The sequence below is a fragment of the Anas platyrhynchos genome, chromosome 24, assembly GCF_047663525.1.
Source record: "Anas platyrhynchos isolate ZD024472 breed Pekin duck chromosome 24, IASCAAS_PekinDuck_T2T, whole genome shotgun sequence".
NCBI lineage: Eukaryota > Metazoa > Chordata > Aves > Anseriformes > Anatidae > Anas > Anas platyrhynchos.
In genome coordinates this window covers 4,819,305-4,826,179 of record NC_092610.1, presented here as the reverse complement: position 1 = coordinate 4,826,179, position 6,875 = coordinate 4,819,305, and the positions used below count along the sequence as shown (strand labels likewise).

At 47.1% G+C, this 6,875-nt stretch overlaps 1 long non-coding RNA gene across 1 annotated transcript; it reads right to left on the bottom strand.

Moving 5' to 3' along the window:
- Positions 1-611: 611 nt before the first annotated feature.
- On the bottom strand, positions 612-4,395 carry LOC110351954 (uncharacterized). Its single transcript, XR_002400165.4, has 2 exons — positions 4,238-4,395; positions 612-1,151 (listed from the first exon to the last, which is right to left on the bottom strand). It is a non-coding gene; the product is annotated as an uncharacterized lncRNA (long non-coding RNA).
- Positions 4,396-6,875: the final 2,480 nt, after the last annotated feature.

Below are 6,875 nucleotides of genomic sequence, written 5' to 3'. Positions count from 1 at the left end.
GAGGTGACGCTGCCCCATAGAGCAGGGCACCGAGGGAGCAGAACGTGCTTGTTAGTGGCTGGCGGGCACCAGCCCAACCTCTGCTGCATTTGAAAGGTACAAAAATATATTTTGCACATGCAGGCAAGTATGGGATGCCAGCTAAAGGCATCTGGAGAGGGGTCAAGGGGTGGATGTGAAATCAAGGACAGGCTGGTTTGGGCTGCTTCCACCCACCGATGTCCTCGCACACATGAAGCTTTGCCCAGGGAGAACCAGGATCCTCACAACGAGCCTCTTTGGGGTCTTGGTCGCACAGCAGGGGACACACCAGAATAGCTCTTTTGTCTAGGGAAAAAGCGTCATTTCCGATTGTATCCAAACAAGAATAGTTTAGTGGATGAAAAAAAAAAATAGCTCTGAGTGAATTAAAGGAAAAAAAAAAAAAAAGTAATTTTCAGTCCAAAGAGAATATCTACACAGGAAGTTATTTCAGAGTAACTATGCCGTCTGATTCCCTGCTGTAGACAAGCCACGAGTCTCTGCTTTCCTAGCAGAAAGGATGAATCCTTCCCCAGGCACAATGTGGGGCTATGTTCTCCAACTATAGGTGTGAAGATAGCTCTTGTAGCTTGTAGAAGTGCAGACAGATAGCTCACAGATGCATCCTATTCGTGGCTTAAAATACACTAGTTTATCATGCAAATGATATGTCAACAGAATAGCTGCATTTGGCAATATTTCCCAAAGTAAATTAAGCAGTTAAACATGCCATGTGTAATATTAAAGAGGTTATGTGTTACATATAATAAGCAGATGAAGCCAAGTTGACAGGAAGCCAGGTTTCCGCAGAAAGCTGAAATTCATCTCAGAGGAACCAAGGTGTGTGCCTCTTCCCACTGGAGCGGCGCAGAGGGGATGAGGTTCAGGAAAAACGGGGCTGTGCTTGTGCCAATGCCCCGTGAGGCAATGCAGCCTGAGCTGGAACCCCACAGAGGCTTTATCCGTAAGATGGATGGTCCAGTCTGAGCCTCCCGGTCAGCATTTCAAGAGCCGGTGCACGCCGAGGTCTTGCACTCTGTATTTTTCACAGCTTGAGCTCCGTGCGTCTGGGAACCATTTGCAAGGGTAAAAATAATGCATGATCCAATCTTCTCAAGGCTTTTCACTTCCTGGAGGGTGGAAATACCAGGCAGGGAAAGAAAGGAAAAAAAAAAAAAAAAAAGCTCTTGGATTATTTCGGCTCCACAAATTGCTCCCCGAGGCAAGTAAATGTTGTAAAAAACGTACACAAATATTCAGATTCAAGTTTAACCAAATACCAGGACATTTGGATTTATTCAAGTGTCAGCAGCCCCCAAGCTTTCTTAGTTATTTCAGGCTCCCTTACATCATCAGCAAATGTTTTCTGTTTCACAGAAACTCAAAGTCAATCCTGGGGGCTCCCAGGGCCCAAAAGAAAGAAATGAAAACGTTCCCCTCCTGCCCCATGAACCAGCTCGTTAAACCCCAACCCTCGCACTGAGCTCCAAAGTGAAAACTGCTCCCGTGATTTATGGAGAATCAAAACTAAACCCCTATTTGTTTACAGGCAAGATGCTTGGCTTCAGGGTGTTGTTTTAAAGGAAAGCAATGAAGAAAGACATGGAGATGAGGTCCAGTGCCCCCAGTCCCAGGCAGCAGCCCAGACCTCCTCTTCTCCAGCGCCTCCAGCCTCTCCCAGGTCCCCTAACCCATCTGGCACCCAGTGTCTCCATGGGCACCTTTCTTTGAAGGGAAGGCTCTTTATCTCACTTATGTTTCAAATTTCAAGACGGCCGTGAGCCTTAGGCTAGTATTTTTCACACATCCTAAAACATCATCCCTGCCCCCCCACACATGCATGCACACATTCCTTATGGTCTGCTTCCCCTCAGGGCCTCACAAGCCTGAAGAGATGATAAAATTTCTGTAAAATAGGTGTTTCTGAGGCATTTTCTAACAGTTCATGACCCTGCTTAAACCCCAGTGAGGAACACAGTAAGATGCATTGCATAACTCAGGAGGGGAAAAAAAAAAAAAAAAAAAAAAAAAAAAAAAAAAGGATGTTTTGGAGTTTATTGTTTCCAAAACATCCGAGTGATGAGAAACCCAGCACAACCAGCAGTTCATTTCCTTTGCCGTCAAAAACCACCACCCTGCTTCTGGTTGGGCTGTCCTGGCCAAGGCATGTGGCCGCTGATGCTCGAGCAGCTTCTGCCTGCCCTGCTGGGAAGCTCTCTGATGCGACCAACGTGACTGCCTCGCCTCCCTGCAGGTGTAATGGTGCCATCAGCCAGCTATTACCAGCTCCGTGCTAAATTAAGCAGATCACACTCCTTGATTTGCTCTCTGTGAGGTGTGATTCTCCTTTCATTAGTCTTTTTCTGGCTCTTCTTTGAATCCCCTCCAATATCCCCACACCCTTTTTGAACTGCGGATGCTGTGCCAAGTACGGAGGTATCACAACCTTCCCACGCAAAACTGGCCAGAGGAGTTGTTTGATGGCCTCTTGTCTCCATGGGGCTTTCCTGAGTCATCTGTTACCCCATTCTCCACCTTTCTTAGGACTAGAAGGGGACCCCACATACCTAACTTCTAGATGGCCTGGGTTAAGTGTGATGAATGGTCTGACATTTGACCACACCGAAATACTGTGTTTACTTGACCCAGGGCTGCCAAGCAAGCATCATTAACTGGAGCTCTGCAAGGGTCTTTGTGCCTCTTTCAACATTTATCAAAGAGGATTTAATAGCTTCTTCTTTTTCTCCCCTGAATCATTGCTAGAGACGCTGAATGGGGTAGGGTCAAGACTAGCTATTTAGGGTCTCCACGAGAAACAAAGATGTTTGATGTGGATTCTCCTTTTAGGTCTCCATTTAGAAACCAATTAAATGACCCAGCCATTTAATGTGCACCATGTTGATTTTGGATGGCTCCTCTTTATCCATTAGCATGTCCTGTGTTACAAAGCCAAAAGCTTTTTAGAAGTTTGACCAACTTAGGAATAAGTGGAGTAGGTGACAGCTGGCCTCCCTTAGACGGATGGGCTTTGAGGGCAGTAAGGATTATTATGACCAGGGTCTGACCTCCTCAGTGACACAGGCTATAAAATTTCATCCATTAGGCTCCTTTGAAAATCCCAACTATAAATCTTTCTGATCCAATCCTTTCCCTACACAATTCCCCTGGAAGCACCAAGGTTGCTCAGAAAGCTCAATACGATGGATGGTGGAGGGGCTGAGAAGGCAGGGTCCAGCTCTAGCCATATTCAGGCCTCTCCTACTAGTGTTTACCTATCAGCAAACTTCCTAGAGCATTCATAGTTTCCACACTGCTAATTTTAGGCCTTTGCTTTCCAACACCCACAGACTTGGAGACACAGCCTGCCGCCTTGCTGCAGCTTAAATGCTTTCTAATGGCCTCAACCCAGAGATTTACACTGAGCCAACTCACTTTGAAACCCTTCCATAAAAACGCCTTCTGCAAACAGATTTGTTTCATTATCATTGGGCCCGAAAGTGCCTGAAGTAACAAACAACTTCAAACTCCTTCAAATTTACTGTGGCACTAGGTTTGCACTTCATTTAAATGCCATGTACCTGGGTACACGTCCTGGGGGGGGACAAGGAAGGAAGGGAGGGACGGAGAGCCCCAGTGCAATGTATCAGTGATTATGGTGCAATAAATATTGGATGGAGGATCTATGATAACATCTATTACAGCTTTATGAAATATTGATAGCGTCTGAATACATATTGCCTCCTGAACAGCTCGTTCCGGAGATGTTTAATGAAAGACATCTGTCGTTTTATCCTTGAATCTACATGCAGGCAGAATATCGTCTCCATCCTCCACTGTAATCTCCATAAGGGTTTCCAGATCTGCAAGGATAAGGCATGAAATACTCAGGCTCACCTATCTGGAGGGGTGGAGGGAAGAGAGATGGAGTCTGCTTTATGCGCACTCAGTCTTCCATTTTGGGAAAGAATTAACTCTGTGCCCCTCTAAAATCAATCCCTGCACAAACGGCTGGCTTTAACAGGACCGATAAAAGGCTGTGTAGGCTGCCATGGCAAAACAGTGGGAGAAAACAGGGCTCCCAGGAAAACCAGCTCACCCGTCAGGCACTTACCCCTTGCTGTGTGTGTAACCCTGTGCACAGCACCCTCCCCTGCGTGAACCAAACACCAGTCCCTGACATAATCCCAAATAAAGGACACGTGGTGTTACTTCTCACCTTGTAAGGTCTCTCCAGGCATGCCTGTGCGCGCATGCACACAAACCCTCCACACGATTACTTCAGTCTTTACACCACTGAATTCACTTCCCTTCTAACACCGATCCCACCCTGCTCAGGTTCTCCCAGCATGGGAAATCAAAGCACACGATCTCCCCACACACCTTTTGCCAGCTGAGCTGTAACCTCCCTCACACACGAAACCCAGTTGCCCCATCACAGGCAGCTCTCTGCAGGTGCAGCTCTTGGCTCATTTGCAGTGTTTTGTCCCCATTCCAGCCTCGTCAAGGGCAACTGTCACCTTCAGGGTCCATTGCTCATTTTGTGGATGGGAACACACATTTCTCGTGTTCCTGCCCCAAGCCACAGCCCCAGGTGAAGGGACAAACCTTGCAGGTTTACCCCAGCAGCTCTTCTCCTACCCAAGCCTGAGGCCAAACCCTTAGTGACACTACAAAAGTGTTCTGGAAAGCAGGCATCATGTGGTTTTGTTCCCAGATTCTAAATATTCACACCTGGGTACTGCTAAATAGGACAGAGCAAATGGGGGCAACAGCCAATAGCTTTTCCTCTTCCCTGGGCAGAGCAGATTCAAGCCCACTTAACCCCAGGTTGTGACTGCAGGACTCCTCCACGGACCTGCCTCTCATCCTGGCACTGCTCCCACACATTACCTTTCCCCTTAGTTCTTAACTAGAAAGGATGAACTTTGCCAGCCCAGGGACTGACAAATTGAGCTGCCTCAATTGCCTACCAAAGGATGAGAATCTTAATGTACCCTTATTTCCCAGTCTCCATTTCCCCCGTGCGCACAGGATCCTTCTGCTAAACACAAGGCATTCAGGAAAACATCAAAAGAGGAATCAGAAATGACTGTGATACCTCAGACATATTTTCTGCAACACCTCATCAGATCAATAGCTGCTTATAAGCAACACTTCCCTGGGAACATTTTCACCTTCCGTGAACTGTCTGATCCACCCAGCAACAGCCACAGAGGAGTAATACAGCACCGCTCCCACCGTTTGTTACCACGTAACAGAGCCTGCTGTATTCACAAAAACAACATGTGGCTCTCCCCTGCTCGCTGAATTAATGATGGGTGCGATTGTGTTTCTCTCCACTCACTCAGCAGGAGGAATCCCGGCACCAGAGCCACCTCTGCTCTTCGTGTAGGGAAGTGTCTCCGCCACAGCCTGGTCCAAGGAAAAGCACAGAGCACTGGATCCTAGCTGGAAGGCACCAGGTTCATGGGCATCCCGTGGCTTTGCTTCCTCTAATCCCCATCCCAGAATACTTAAGGACCTAGGAACAAAACCTTATTGTCCCTTTTGCCTTTCCTATACAACTTTATGTGGGGCAGGAGGCAGGAACACCTCGCTCCATGCTAGTGCAGAGACCAGCCCGGAGAAGGTCTTCAGAAAGGCATGCAGTTATAAATGTTATGAAGGTGATAGGTGACAATCTGCTTTTGTTTTTATTTTTTAGTCTCATTTCTTAGCCTAAAATGGATCTTTAGTGAAAACTCAGCTTTATAAGCTTAGGTTCTTAAAAATTTGGCTTGGTTTTAGCACTGTTATTTTATGAAAATGTCAGATTTTGTCTCTTCCTGTAAATTATGCCACTTTCTAGTCGAGGTTTTAAACCAATTTAGCAAACGCCCTAAAAGCCCTTGTTGTGGACAATTCTTACTGTGATAACCTAAATGGGTTATTAAACAGCATGTTCAGCCAAATCCATGGGGATTTAAATCACACAGGAGTGAAACAAGCACATGCTCCCCGCCATTTATCCTCTGCCTTGATGAAATCCCAGGCCTCAAGGTTGAAGCAAAGCTCTCCAGGCTCTCTTCTCACCCATCTCCTAGCTCCTAGCAGGGTCAGAAGCACGAAGACAACCACAGGCACATCTCTGACATGCATCGCTGGTTGGAGCTGCCCTTTCCTCTTCCCAAAGGGTCCAGTCTCTAGGCTCAACTCAACTCTGCCCGACCTGAGCACGTGAACCAGAGAGAACAGCAGCAAACAAGCCTTCATCCTTTCCCACCCACCTTCCCTCACCTCTCTTCCTTCACAGCAGCATATTTCTTCTACCTCCCTCCGTCAACCCCTTTCAATGGCATTTCCCTTCCTGCTGCCAAATGGATGCTTAAGAGCACGGAGACAGTAAAACATTGCTCTAATGTCCCTTGCTGATGCATAGTCTCCTCCCATTATTGGTATAGCAGCACCAGGTTATACGCCGTTAATAGCCTTTCCACTTGTTTATAGCCTCGCTGGCATCGTTCCTGGATTTAGCACCGCTGCTTGCCTTCCCTTCGCTGCTTCGGGGGCGACCTCCCCTCCGGCAGCAGGGCTCACATGTCACGCGTGCGATGTGCAGTGCAACGCGCGGGAGCTGCTGGGGTGCACTGCCAGCAACCAGCACATCAAAAACACATTACAGCAAAGCCGGCGAACTCATCTTGGACTGGGTAGGGGTTTGGGAGGAGATTTATTTTTTATTTTTTTTTGTGAAGCAAGTGAATAATTCATAGGCAAACCATTGACATGATAAATCCCTCCGTTTCTTTTCTTTTGTGAATTGGTCCGAACAACTTTCCAATTCCTTCCCTCTGCATTTTCATTATCCGGAATTA